The sequence below is a fragment of the Tenrec ecaudatus genome, chromosome 1, assembly GCF_050624435.1.
Source record: "Tenrec ecaudatus isolate mTenEca1 chromosome 1, mTenEca1.hap1, whole genome shotgun sequence".
NCBI lineage: Eukaryota > Metazoa > Chordata > Mammalia > Afrosoricida > Tenrecidae > Tenrec > Tenrec ecaudatus.
The window spans coordinates 212,799,107-212,814,667 of record NC_134530.1 but is presented as its reverse complement, the minus strand read 5'-3'; the positions used below and the strand labels follow the sequence as shown (position 1 = coordinate 212,814,667).

General features: G+C 39.2%; 1 protein-coding gene across 1 annotated transcript in view; it reads left to right on the top strand.

Moving 5' to 3' along the window:
* KCNT2 (potassium sodium-activated channel subfamily T member 2) overlaps window positions 1-15,561 on the top strand; it is a 486,995-nt gene that overhangs the window by 268,200 nt on the left and 203,234 nt on the right. The gene's annotated exons all lie outside the window — the stretch shown is intronic.

Below are 15,561 nucleotides of genomic sequence, written 5' to 3'. Positions count from 1 at the left end.
TTGTGCCATTAAAGCCCCACCAGAATTGTTTGATAGATTACAGAACCCAGAGGTGTTAGATTCCCCAGAATTCTTCAGAATGGCAGTGATTGGATTCCACCTGTCAATTCAGCTCTAAAGCCTCTTTTCATGCAACTACTTCCTATGGTGGTAACAGCTTACTCGTCAAAGGGATAGATAGACCTCTCTCCTCTGTCCAGAGTGATCTGATAAGTCAGAGTGGAGCTTCTGTTGGAGTTCAAGGCCTAACAATTTTTATCAGACTGGAAAGCTTCTTTCTCCAAGGAGTGGCTGGAAGTTCTAACTGCTGATCTTGGGGTTAAACCCCTAACTTGTAAACCATTATGCCACCTGGAATCAAAGGGATACATCTGTCTAAAAGAAGTGGTTTGAGTTACTATGTATATTCAGTTTCTCTCTCCCTTTAGCTTTCTATACATGCAGCCTCCTTGGATCAATCCAGTGTTCCCTAGCAGGTGGTACCACCCACGTTGGGAAACATTGATACATATAATGTGGCATCAAAGAGTTTCTGGCAAAAAATCCATTATTTATCAAGTTTACTTTTCTATAAAATTTTGAAGTCAGTTTGCATTATATACTTTGTAAAAAGATAACATTTGCTTTTTTCTTTAAATTTCATTCTTATGTCTACATTTCTCAACTTTTGTCTTTTTCTTTTCAGAGTCACAATTTGAGGCTGATAATATTGTCTTAAGCCAAAACCAACTTTCCCATCATTATCTATTGATGATTTCTAAATGTTGAATTCAATAAACATTTAGCATTGTATAGCATTTATGTCTCCACTCTGTCCAATGAAGAGTCAGTTATCCTATGATTATATGTCATTTTCCCTAAGTTTTCTTCCCAACTCCATCCCACTTTTAGTGGCAGCTATTCTTTTCAAATATCTGTTGTTATTCATTACTCCTTCGTTGTTGTTGCTGCCATTCTTTGGGAGAAAGATAAGGCTGTTTGCTCCCATAAGGTCTCTATGAGTCAGAACTGACTCTATATCAGCAGGAGCGATTTTAATTCTATCATGCAGAATTCGTAGCCAGTGCTATTAGTTAATACACCTGGTGCCTTCTGAAAGATTGGAAATTTGAGCCTACCCACAGTGACTTGGGACAAAGGTATGATGATATTATTAAAGATAACTCAACCACTCAAAACTCTACAAAGCACAATTCTACTCAGACACATATGGGGTTGCCATGCGTCAAAATAAACCCAATAACAAGTTTATTCTTTCATATATTGATGTATACTTTGTGCTGTTATTACGTTTCATGTCCATTTGTCTCAAATTCATAAGGTACTAATAGATATAATTGTATCAGACACAGAGGTGAGCATAGTGTTTTTTAACATTTACTTTTTCTTCATCAATTTGGATGCTTCTTATTTCTCTTTCGTGCCTTTGTTCTCTGGCTAGGCCTTCCAGTACCATATTGAATAGATGTGACAATGAAATACATCCATGTCTGGTTTCTTCTTGCAAAGAGATGCTCTCTGTCTTTCTCTATCTGACTAATGCTGATCTTTGAGCTCTGTTATTTGAAAATAATTTTCATTTCTTACTTTGTTTAGCATTTTTATCAAGAGTGAGTATTGGATTTTGTTAAATGCATTTTCTGCAACATCTGATATGATTGTGTGAACCTTTTCCTTTACTGATGTGGTGGGTCTCCTTGATTGTTTTTCTAATGTGAAGCATTCTCCAATATCTAGTAAAAGTAGCACTTGGTTATGATGTATTGTTTTTTTAATGTGTTGTTGGATTTTTTTGTCTAGGATTTGCTGAGACTGATTACACACTTGTTCATGCTAGATATGGGTCAATACTTTTCTTTTTTAATGGTGTTACCTGGCTTTTAAAATCAATGTTACTCTTGCTTCATGAACTGAATTAGAGAGTATTCCATTATTTTCAAAATTCTAGAATAGTTTGGGCAAAATTGGTGTCAGCTTTTTTTGAATGTTTGGCAGAATTCATCAGGGAAACTGCCACAGTCAGTAATTTTTGTTGAGCTCTATTCTTATGAATTGTATAATTTATTATTTGTTGTGTTTCTACCTCACTCTGCTAGTTTGTGTGAGTAGTGTGTTTCTATAAATTTGTATATTTCTTACATTTTCAAATTTGTGTACAGTTCTTCACACTTTCTCCCCTTTTCTTCTTTTTCATTTATTAGATCTTCCAATTGTCAATTTTTTAAACATTTTATCTGAGCTCTTACAGCTCTTGGAACAATCCATACATCAATTGTATCAAGCACATTGGTACCTACATTGCCATCATTACTTTCCAGACATTTATTATCTATTGAGCCCTTGTCAGCTCCTCTTCCTCTTCTCCCCTCTGTCTCGTGGACCCTTGATAGAATATAGCTTATTATTATTTCCATTTCTCTCACCGACCACTGTCTCCCTTCCCAATGGTTTCTGGCGGGAGGAGAGGGGTGGGTTTTGTGTATTAATCATCAAACTTGGTTCCCCCTTCATTCCTGTTCCTGGATTCTGTGTGCCATGAGATTTTATGCCTTATCCGTACCTGTGCACATGCTCCTGTATAGCCTGCAGTGAAAGGCAATACTATGGTCATGATGGTGGGGGATGAGGAAGTCTCAAGAAACCAGAGGAATATTGTATGTTTCTTCAGTGCTTTACTCCACCCTGATTGACTCATCCCTTCCCTGTGATCCCTCTGTGAGGGGATGTCCCATTGTCTACAGATGGGCTTTGGGTCTCTGCTCCAACCCCCTTAGTTCTCAACAATATGGTTTGTTTGTTTGGTCCATTGTGTTCTTCCTACACCTGTTACCTAGTCCTGGCGACACCTAATGATTGCACAGGCTGGTGTGTTTCTCTCATGTGGATTTGTTGCTTTTCTGCTAGATGGTTGCTTGTTTACCTTCAAGTCTTTAAGACCCCAGACAGTATATCTATTGATAAGCAGGCACAATCTGTTTTCTTCACCACATTTACTTATAGACCCATTTTGCCTTCAGTGATTGTTCCAGGAGGGTGAGCATCGCATGGAGCCAGTTTGTTACAACAAAGTGTTCTTATATTGAGAGAAGGTATGAGCAGAGGTCTGAAGTATGTCCACTACCTCAGTGTATTGCCATATAAATCTATGACCATAGTCTAATACCATTTATTTTATGAATTAATGTATTTACATGTATATATATACTTATACCTCTATCCATAGCTTTACTTCCTAAATCATTCCTTTGTTTTCTTTCACCTTCCTCCTGCCCCATTATAATGCTCGCCTCTTAGTAATTCCTCTCAGCTAGATTGCTGTTGCTGCAACACCCCCAGGATGTCTACAATCTTATTGTTGTTTCTTTTATTTTCCCTGGTTGTTCACTGTCTATAGTGTTGTTTGCTCACCACTCCCTTCCCCCACCTTCTTCTGCCCCCAGTCCCTGTAGGTATGTCCTGCTTTCTCCTCAAGCTTGCTTCCCACGCCTATCATGTATAAGCAATAGTAGGCAACCAAACAGTCATGGAGATGAAACAAAGAGATGAAACAAGTTTGAAAAAAGAAACTAAAAAGAAAACACATACATTATTCCAGGTCTGTCTGCTGACCTTTGTGACTGCCTCCCCAGTGGCCATGGGGAATTCCCAGAGCTTCCTCTCCTAGCCTGCAGTCTATTGTGGGGATTCTTCAGGGGCTTCGAGTCTTTTCTTTCTGCTACTGCTCTTCTGTTATGTTCCCTTCTCATTTTGCCCCACTGCAGCCAGGATTCAGAGTGGACTAACTCACAACCTGTGTCCCCTTCTTGTCTCCTGGTGCAGGATGCTCCAGTGAGGGCAACGTGTCTTGATCTGTTGTCACCCTCCAGTCCTCTCTGTGCTTTATGAGCTCCTTGCAGCGGCATCATCCTCCTGGCGGGGTGTGCCAATATGGGGTCTAGACCAGCCCTTTCTCTTGTTCCATCTTTGTTTTCTTCTGTGTGGGGTGGCATGATGGCCCCTCTTCCCAACGGTAGGTTTAGTGTTGTCCCCTGTACACCTAGGGAGGGGGTCTGTTTGGCTCTGATTGGGGCTGGCTCTGTAGCTCAATCTTTTCAGGCATTTCTCCATGTGGTTAAATTGCCCTCTGGGCTTGGTGTGCCATGGTGGAGTCTGCATACTCTTCCCCTGGGTGGGTTAGTGCCTTGTCATCTTCTCCCTCTCCCTACCTACCCCCCACTGTCCCCTTCCTTGTGTACCTCTCTGGGTTTGGTCTGACCTCCCCAACTGCCTGTATGTGAGGTTTATTGGGGCACAAAACAGAACCAAAGATCCAATTGGCAAAGTTTTAGAAGCAGGCTTTATTGAGAAGCTTGCGGGCGGGTTCAGCAACTCAGGGTATTGAGCTATTGATACTGTGCGGTGGGGAGTTCTGGCTGCGTTTTATACCCCCTGCTGGCAGGTACAGCTGGAGAGGACATGCACACACAGGGGTTTCACATGGGAAGCGATCTTTAAACTTATCTATAGGTCAGGGGCGGGTGGAGTACACATATCTTCAAAGACACCCTGGCTCTAGGGATGTTTTGTTCTCAGCACCTGCGGTTTTCAGCGAGGGGAGGGAAGGCCAGCGAGGGGTGAGTTCTGAGAGCTAAGATGGAGGCACCAGACTCAAAATTGAGTCCCTTGTGCCAAGACCAGGCACTCTCAAACCATAGAGTGTGAGATAGTGGCTTTTCTTCAGTATCTACTGTGCTGACTGTACTTAGGTCAGGGGCCTCCTGTTGTACCTGTCCTTCTGTCACTGGCATACTTAGCATGGCATAATTTTCTCCAACTACTCCCCTGAAATGACTTGTTTCATGTGATCATCAGTGCTTTTCAGTGATGTGTTTTACTCCGTTGTGTGTATGCTCCAGAGTTTACTAATCCACTCATCTGTCAATGGAAATTTAGGTTGTTTCCAATTCTTTCCAATCATGAATTGTGCCTCAATAAACTGGAATGCAGATGACTAGTTGTGGTTTATTTTATTTTACCTCTTTTGGGTATATGCCCAGTAGAGAGATTGCTGGGTCTTAAGGTAGCTCAATTTCCATTTGCTATAAATAACTACAGATCACTTACCACAAAGACTGTGCGTACCTACAAGACCACCAGCTGTGGAGCAGAGTTCCTATCTGCCACTTCCCCTACAACATTTGTTGCTCTCTGGTTTTCTGATTTGGTGTATCCCATAAGTTTTTGTACTTTGTTTTCTCATTCTAATTTTCTAGAAACTTCCAAAACTCCTCTCTAGTCCGGGCCAATACCCATTTGTGTCTCAGAAGTTCTTTAATCATCTTCCAATTGTTAGCCCTTGATTTTCTGGTTGTCCTTTTATTGATCCCTGGCTTTATGGCATGGTTGCCTGAAAAAACGTTTGAAGTAATCTGTGTGTTTGAATTTCCTCCAGCTTGACTTATGCCCCGGCTTGTGGTCTATTTTTTAAAATAATCCATGTGTACTTAGGGTGGAAGACTCTACAGGTGTCTCTTAGGTCCATTTCTCCTAATTGTAGTGTTTAGCTCTGTAGCCTCCTTGCTGAGCTGCTTTCCCAGTGATCTATTGTTCATTGATAGGAGTGTATTAAAGTCACCTATTATGATTGTTGATTCTGGGATTTCTTTTCCATCTTTTGAATAGTTTGTTTGACAGATTTTGTGGGTCTCTCGTTAAGCGTGTATATATTTTTATTGCTCACTGTTTCCTATTTAATGATCCTTTGAGCATTATATTGTGTCCCTCCTTGTCTCTTGTTATGGTTTGTGCCTTGAGGTCAATTTTGTCGCAGATTAGGATTGCAACCCCTTCTTATTTAAATTGCCGTTTACCTGATATACTGTCCACCAGTCTTGTATTCTTACCTATTTTTGTCTCTGAGTTTAAGGTGTGTCTTTTGCAGGCAACAAATTGATGGGTTTTGTTTTCGGAGCCAGTCTGCTAGCTTTTGTATTTTAATGGATGAATTGAGCCCGTTGACATTCAGAGTTATTAACTTGATCTGTGGATTCATTGCTCTCATTCTGTACTATTTGTGTTGGCTATTTTCCTATTTCCCTTCATATCATTGTGATGTGTTTATGTGTGGGACTTCATTCTAGTCTTTTACCTCTGAGGCCATGTTCTCTTGGTAAATATTATTGGTGTGTTGGCTTCTGGGTGGAGCTGGTCTATATTGTGGTCTCCTGCTTGTACTTGGTGGACATTGGTCTTCTGACCATAGCAAGTCGACAAGAATTTCCGGCAGAGTTGGGTATCTTATGGCATATTTTTTGAGTTTTTGTTTCTTCTGGAAGACTCTTTCTTACACTGCCATCTATAGTTTGGCAGGGTAGAGGATTCTTGGGGAGGCATTTTTGTTTGTTTATTTTTTCTGTCTTTCAGCTTTCAGAAGACGTTACTCCACTCTCTCCTCCTCTTCAACGTTTCTGGTAATGGGTCTGAACATATTCTTACCTGAGGACCCTTGTATGTGACCATCTCATTTTTTTTTGCTGCACTTAAAATTTTGTTTTTCCTCATAGTTGGATAATTTCACTCTTAAATGCTTTAGTGAGGTTTTCTTGGGGTTTAGTCTAATTGTCCCCTCTGCTTCGTGTATGAGTGTTTGAATCTCATTCATTAAGGTGGGGAAGTTTGCTTCCATAAATTCCCGTGATAATTTAGCTGTTGATTTCTTTGTTGTGTCTTGTTCTGGAAGATCAGTTATTTGAATGTTGTTCCTCTTAATAGCCTTTGTCATTGATCACAGGCTTTCTTCCACCTCTTTGGTTATCTTGTTTAACTGATTTTTCCATTTGTTGAAGTCTGCCTGATCGTCCTCAGGGTCACAGGTATGATTCTCTGCCTCCCCTAGGCTGTTTGTGAGATCTGTGATCTTGTGTTTTTCCTCTGTTACCTCATCTAGAAGCTCTAATATTTACATTTTCTGCATGGACTTCATCCCTTCTATCGTGGATTTCATCTCTTCTACCTTTGAGTTATTCTGAATTGCTTCTAACATCTCCTGTATTGCTTTGAGCAGCCTTCTGAGGATTTCTTTTTGTGGCACATTCATGTCTGATTCTTCTATGAGCATCATTATCTCCACTATGAGCATGTTTTGTCTTTCTTATTGAGCTTGTTGCAATGTGTCACTGTTTGCATATCATTTTGGAAGAGGTAGGTGCCATACTTCTGGGAAACCAAAGGGACCTGGGCTCTTACTTTGTGTGATTGGTAAGAGGGTTTTGTAAGGATTGCCTGTGGCCTACTATGGTGGTGGGTCAGACTGCTTTGTTGCCAGGGTGCTGTGGCAACTCAGTGGTCAATGGGGGGGAATGGGTTGTCCTCAGACTGTGGGGTGAGGCTGGTAAGTATAGGTATACCCCTGGGCTGAGTTGTGGCAGGCTTGTAGCTTGGCCAATGTTTCTTGTATAGACTCTCCAGCCATGATTTGTAGCCTTTCAAAGAGTAAAGCCTATTTGCTTTTCTCATTTTTTTTTGTTGTGTTAAAAAAACCTAGGCTATGCTCTGGAAATTAGCTATGACTTTCTTGTGATGCGAATATATGCTAAAGGACAGGGTGCTACAGACTTATATTCAAAGTTACACCAGGGTCCACAGCCTGGATTTAAAAGTTTTTAACAAGAAAAAAATTTTTTTTTTTCGTTTTATGTAGGGCTTGTGGGGTGCCCTGGTATCAGGGCTGTGCCATGCTGGCCTACAGGGGTGGGGGACTAGCTTAGCAGAGTGGTTTTGTTTGGGGTTTTTTTGTGGCCAACTGAAACTGAATTCTCTGCCTGGCTATCTGGCTGTGCTCTAAGGAACTGTGTTCTGACACAGGTAAATGTCCCAGCAGCTCTTTGATAACTGCAAACTATTATCTAACTATCTATCACTACCCATTCTGGCAGGTGTGGAGCTGGGAAAGGCAAGAGGGGCTGGCTGATGTACTCCTTCTGTTTCTGGCTGGGGAGGGGAGCCGTCAACCCTTAGAGTGCAAGCGCAGGGCGGCTGATACTGTGAGAAACTCCAGTGTGGGTTCTTGCTGTAGTTTTCGGTTGCTCTCAGTGAGCCTTGGATTATGACTACTTTTAGACTGCATTCTGAGTTAATTGCTGCTCACTGCAAGGCTAGAGCACTGGAAGTGGTTGCAGATGCTGTCCTTCCAGACTTGGTGCAGGGCCAGCAGAGTCCCCCGGCAGATGCAATGTACCCAAAGCATTTCAGTGCACTAATTGCCTTGTGGGTGAAAATAAAAAGGGGAGGTCTGAGCTCGACCATAGTACACTGAATATATATTTAGCACTCCGGTTCCCAGTCTTGACCTTCTTACCTCTTTAAGTGTCTTTTCTGACAGCAGGAGTGCTGTGCAGGTAATTCTACCTGGAAGTCATCCTGAATCCATCTCCCAGTTATAAATTTTAAAAATCCTTTCAAACAACCAACTTCTAATATTGTTAATTTTAATTTTCTTTCTGTTTCATTTATTTATGCTCATATTTTTATTTTTTATTTTCTTCTGTGCATTTTTAGTTGTTGGAGATACTGCCTTATAAGGGGTACTCCCCCAAAAAACTGAAATATTTTTTCTAAACTATGTATTTAATTATTTTTACAAAACACCCTTATCACCTTCAAAGTATTCTATGTTACACTTATAACATTTGCGAAATCTGTGATTCCATTCTTGGAAACATACTATCAAACTCATCTGCTTGGATGGGTAATAGCAACACCCTAGTTTTTTTCTTCATCTCTTCTATGTCATCAAATTGCTGTCCTTTCACATCCCTCTTCATTTTCAGAAATAAAAAGAAGGCCCACAGAGCATAGTGAGGTGAGTAAGGTGTGTGGGGCAAGAGAGGCACTCTCTTTTTTCCCTAAACTGGTACACTTACATGGCTATGTGAGCAGGTACATTGTCATGGTAGTCAAACCAGTCCTCTGTGTTCCACAAATCAGGCCTTTGGGGGCACACACTGTAACATAATTTTTCTAGAACTTCTAAATAGAAAGCTTGATTATGGGTAAGACCTGCTGAAAGGAACTCCAAATGTACTGTGAGTCAACATTTTCTTCCTTTCAGGAAGTTGATGGACATCCACTACAAGGTTTGTTATCTATCTACATTTCACTTTTTTGGAAATGAGAAAAAGCAATAAAGCATTCAAGATCAAAGACCTCACAAGCTGGAAGACTTTAAGAAGATAATACATAAAGAAATCAAAGGTCATTATAAAGAAGCTGTGAAACTTGCTCTTGGATACAGAACAACTAAAACAAGTGAATGATGAAGTAAAGGAACTAAATAGAAAAATCCCAAAGTCAACTTGAGAAACCAACAAAAGGTATTTTAATGATTTATGAAATGAACCTGAGAAATAAGAATAGATTCAGCAATTCTCAAGGTGAAAAAACCTAAGAAAAATTCCAAGCCTCAATTTGCAATATTGAAGGATTCATGAGCAAAAATATTCAATGACACAGGAAGCATAAAAAAAATAGAAGGAATGCATATATTCACTGCCCCCCAAAGAACTAATGATATTGAAGGAAGAAGTCCAAAATGCTCCCTAAACATTAGTCAAAACAAGGCGCCAGGAATTGATGAAACACCAATTGAAATGTTGCCTTAACATGATGAAGCACTGGAAGCACTCACTCATCTATGCCAAGAATTTAGAAGACAGCTGCTTGGCCAACTGACAGAAAGAGAACTATATCCGTGGTTAGTCCAAAGAATTTTTGACCCAATTAAATGAGGAAACTATCCAGAAATATCAATATTATCATATGGAAGTAAAATTTTGCTGAAGGACATATATCAACATTTCCAGCAGTACACCAACAGGGAATTGCCAGAAATTCACAAGCTAGATTCAAAGAAGAATATGGAGTGAACAATATCAATGCTGATGTCAAATGGGTCTTGATTGAAAGCAGAGAATTCCTGAAAAATATTTACATGTGTTTCATTGAGTATGCAATGGCATTTGACTGTGTAAATTATAACTAAATATGAATAATATTGAGATTAATGGGATTTCCAGAATACTCCATTGCACTCATGTGGATTCTGTATATGGACCAAGAGGAAGTTGTTTGAATAGAACTAGGAAATATTGGATGGTTTAAAATTAAAAAAATATGTGTATCAGAGTTATATCCTATTTCCATATTTATTCAATCTGTATTTTGTGTAAATAATATGAGAAGGTTGGCTATATGAAAAAGAACATGGCATTAGGATTGGAAGAAGGCTTAGTAACAACCTTTCGTGTGCAGATGGTGCAACTTTGATTGCTTAAAGTGAGGGAAACATGAATCACTTCCTGTTGAAAAGCAGGCTGCAGACTTCATTATGGACTGCACTTCAGTGGAGAGAAAGAAAAATCCTCAGAAGTGGACCAATAGACAACATCATGATAAATGGTTAAAAAAAGAGTGAATTTATCAAAGATTTTATTTTTCTTGAATCCATAATCAATAATTATGAAAGCAGTAGTCATGAAGATGCATTTGTTTGGTGAACAATATTGAATGGATTTCCATCTGAATGCATACATCGCCTGAGAATAAGACTCTTTAAAAATAAGGATGGTAAGACCCAGGGCACGATACCAGGAGCTATCAGTCTCTGGAAAAGGACACTATGCTTGGTAAAATGGAAGGTCAGTGGGAAAGCTGGAGACCCTTTTCAATGCCATAATTCAAAAGGAAAATTCTTATTATTTAATGTCCGATGTTCACATGTATATGAAGTGCTTGAAAACAGCATGTCTTGGCTCTGAGTACCTTAGTCCTTAAAAGTGACATCATTGCTTTTCAACCACAATTTAAAGGCATGTGAAGCAAGTTTAATGCTGTTTAATTTCTTGACACCATTGTTATACAATCAGATGGACCATCTATTGATTACTAAGATAAAGTACTTATCAAGCATGCAGTTGTTTCTTTAGTTTTATTGGTTGTTAGTATGAGTCAGCACTGGTTTGATTGCTTAGAGTCATTTATTACTTCAAACCACATGTGTTCCTACAGGTGTTACTCAGTCTCTAGGATGGCTAGGTATTTAAGTGCTTGAAATAGGAGCACTCATTGTTTCAACTTCATGATTTGTACTTCATGCATTTCCTCCACAAAGGTTCACTAATGAAGATCATTCTAAAATGTTTCTCTTAATTGTTTGTCCTGTTGTCTTTTCCAGTTTCCTTGTAGCCTCTCTTTCCCTGCATAGAATCCCATTATCTACTTGTTTTGAAGCCTAAGCTTGTAAATTTCTTCTTAAATTTTAGATTAATTCATTTCACTCTATTTCAATGTTTCCTACTTTTAAATACTTTAAATATCATAATTCGCAGGATATCCCCCTAGGGAATATTTTCACCTGAATGACTGTACTTTTTTTGAGAATAATATAACTTACATTCAAACTGAAATTACCAACAAGTTGCTAAGCATTCCCTTATCAATTTATTTAGCATAGTTTCACCTTTTTCCTTAAGTCAATGTTTATACATATAACTAATGATTATGCATTTTCTGATGATGCCCCAAAGGTTCTCAGGCTTTTGTAAATGTCACAAAATTAAACTTGCCATATAACACTGAAATGGACTCCTCTCTGTTTAATCTTAATGGATTATATAATCTTTACTTGACTCAACCTTTTGACCCACAGTTAATATTTTCTTCATCTCGACAATTAGTCGAGATGGTGACTTTTATAAAGGGGTGGCTCGAATGGGTCGGTTAGTAGATCACTGGTGCATTGGTAAAGTTTTCAATTTGGTTAGAAAAGGTTAAGTATGCTCTCTCTTGACATATGGTAAAACAAACAAACACCCACAAAAAAGCAAACCAACCATGTTCATAGCAAGAACTGTCTTTGTAATCTTGACTTCTACAACGAGAAGACTTTGCACCACATGATCCTTTCTCAATAACAGTTTTAATTCTTCCTTGATTGTACATATCAAAGATGAAAGAATCACTAAAAAACTTTTCTCATTAATTTTCTTTCATTTGGCTACATGTTTGATTGCTTATTAAATTTTAACCGTTTTATTAGAATATAACCCACATATCATATAATTCAATGCCCCAATCACTTTCAGATGTGTTGTACAATCATTAACAAAGTCAATTTTAGAACAGTTTCTTCCTTCTTGTACTCCTGGTTATTAGCTCCCCATTACCCCAAAAACTCCCTTGCCCTTAATCTAGTTATTGTCTCTATAGATTCACCCAACCTGGATCTTATATACTGGAAAACATAGGAAAATACATAGCAAAGAGACTTGAAGGCTACCCTAACAAAATACAACAGAGTTTGCTCTAGTTTTTAATACTTTATGTTTTCTTTCATTACATTATAAGTTGTATTCAAAATAATACTAGATAGGCCTAAAACGTTTTATTAAACAATGAATAAAGAAATTATGTTTGAGTTGTAATGATATGAAGCTCATTTTATCACATTGGTAGATGGAATAATAATGCCTCTTGAGAATATTATGGGAAAAATAAGAATGGAAAATAAGAATTTCCTTTTATTAAATATTTTAATGCAAGAAGAAAGGAGGAAAATGATCATAAGCAAGACATTGTGAAAGCATTCCCTAGTTCATAAAGCATCAGAATTATAATACTTTTCTTAATGAGTGGTTAAAATCTAAAAATTTTGCTGAGGATTACCCTGTGGTCAGACGAGTAGAAAAAAGCTTTTGATCCTCAGGAGGAGAGTGGGGAGGGAAGATTTTGTGTTCAGATGGCAGGAGACGTCTAAAAGCTTGCTGAGAAAATGCGGATACAATGCATTTTCCAGGAGGAAAAGTGTCAAAGGAAGTATTAACGATACTATTGTATTATTTTTGCATTACGTTAATTTTCTCAAATTACTATCCTGCGGCTGATTTTTAAATAAAATAACCTTTGTACAGAAAATTTAAGACCGAAGTGGCCCTGTTGCCATGGTTGCCCAGGCTAGAGAGACTATTCTGCCTATCACAAAGCAGGACTTTGGACAGAGGAGGGCACACAACATGACTAAAAACCATCTATTATGATCTGAGCCTTTTTCCTAGGGACGAACCTTTTTGTTTTGATTATTAGTTTCCATCGACTCGGTGCCCACTCGTTGCAACCCTCACAGTTATTGATACGTGTGAAATGATGGAAAACAAAATGGGCCAAAACACTAATATCAGATCACAGGCTTTATTGGCAAACCTTTCCTGCAGAGCTTCCCCAGAGGGGAGGGAGAGTGAAGGGAAAGCAAAAAGCAGGATGAAGGGAGATCTCAGGAGCAGAATGGAGAAGCCCTGAAATAAAGGAATCACACACAAATACTATACCGTCAGGAGTGGCGCCTAATAGCTAAGTGCGGGAGAGTGCTGTGTACATTTGAATGAGGCGAGGGTGATGTGGTATCTGACCAGTAGGGCAATTGTTTCTGCACTCGCAGGAAGGTTTGGGAAGGTACAGAGTGTTCAGGAGCATGGGAAGCATGGCTAAGTGCTATTCTACACTCAGCTGGACCTATCATTCCTGCCTATCGATGAAAGGGAACAGGGCTGGAGGACTCATCTTCTGTAACTGCTTCCTGCAGAACAGGGGTGGCAAGAGGTTTATAATTGTCTTGGGTAGGCATGGTCCAGTGAGCATTTTAGGTGTTAGAATCCAGCCATATACAGCTCCAGGTAGGCCTGATTGATAAAGGCACACGTACATTCCTGCAAAAAGTTTTGAAAACAGCAAAACAGAAGGCCCAAACACAGAATTATGCATATTGAAACTAAGAGGTCCCAAGGGTAACAGAAGCTAAGATTTTCAAGAACCAAAAATACTTTTCCATGCATGTCCCATGTCTCCTTAACCCCTTCAGTTGTGTTGGATTGCCCCCTCAGTCTCTCATGCTTCCCCTTTTTGCCTTATGCGTAATACTCAAAAGAGCTGATGAGGCTAAATGGCTTTTTAAATATACCTAAGCTTTCTATAGAAGCAGCGTGTCATTATAAGAACAACATTATGACCAAGAGTAGCACAGTTAGGCTAGAAATTACATTATGTAAAATGCTTTGGACCCAGGCACATGGATCTAGCCACAACACACCATCTACCAGTTGTTTACTTACACCAGAGTTATGTTAAGGGATGCCTTTAACTCATCCTTATATGTGTTGAAAATTTCCCTTTTTAGCTGATATAAATTTAAAGAAATGTTTCCTTAAATGTCTGTGAATTATTTCTAATTAGATCCCAATCATGTAAGCTTACATTATATGGATAAGGAGTTACGCAGATATCAGTAATTTTCTAATCACATTTCATTCGGTATTAACTAATTTTGCAAGCCCATAATCTTATCTCCTAGCCAGAGAAGAGTGTGTTGCAATTCAACCATTTGTTATTCATAGTTGTCATCTCTCTTTGCTTGTGGTCCCCTTGGTGGTGAGTCTGCTTGCCACTTTTGTACAAAATGTTCAGTTTTGAGAGTTTCCTGCAATGCAATGTTGCTCACAACAGCAGCATTGGCGGCAATTGCTTTGAGTTTAGTGACAGCAGCATGGATCATACTCAGAAATTGATGACGTCTTTTTAACATCTCCGACATTATCTGCAACACTGATGATGTTCCACTGATTTCCCATCTGCGATTCATTTGCACTGGGACCCAGACATCCAGCCGGCCAGTAAGATAAGGACACTATCTTTAGGGAGGTTTATAAACAGTATGGCTAGGGAAGGTATTCCGTCTACAGTTAGAGCATATGGCACTGAGTACAGTCCATCTGTTAAGATGTTTCGAACAGTCAATACATGGGACCTCTTGATACAGCATACTATGTACTGCATTGCATTTTGATGGGAAGTGTATATAGAACTAGACTGATCAGTATTAGTAAAGCGTCCTATATATACTACTAAAGGTTTAGTGGTGGGAGGTATTTTCCATAGGTCCCACTGTTCGAGTCTTTTTAGGATTTTAACAATCAAGGATGAGGAGGAGCAAGGTCGCCGTCATCCCACACCATTAATTGTGATCCAGTGGTAACAATACCATCGGAGGATTTGCGCCATTTGCAATTGCTGACATAATCGCATGCTGGAAAAGCAGATTCTTCAGAGCAATTTTTAAGAAATTTTCCATGAGTGCCCCACTCAATAATTGTGCCAGTGTCATTTCTAAAAACTTTTACATGGGGCTCCTTTGAGCCATTTGTGTTTAGTGGCTTTAGAATTCTTGGAACTCATGATTTCACAAGTTTCCACATCTCCTCTCCCCTCCATGGTGGTGGAGTTCTCATTTTCTGTAAATGCATCTCCTATGATGATGTAGGAACTACCATCAGTGTTGTCAAACATAATTCAGCTATTCCAAGCTTGTGGTTTAGTAGATAGACAGCTATGACTGACACGCACACATAAAAGTAACATCTCAAACAGGTAAAATTAAATCCCTTGCCTTCTTCCTTGGGGTGCATGACTATCCCACCTCCCCAAGGGCCTGGAGCCCACACAGAATCATTCACAAATGTGACAGCACCAGTTTGAGTC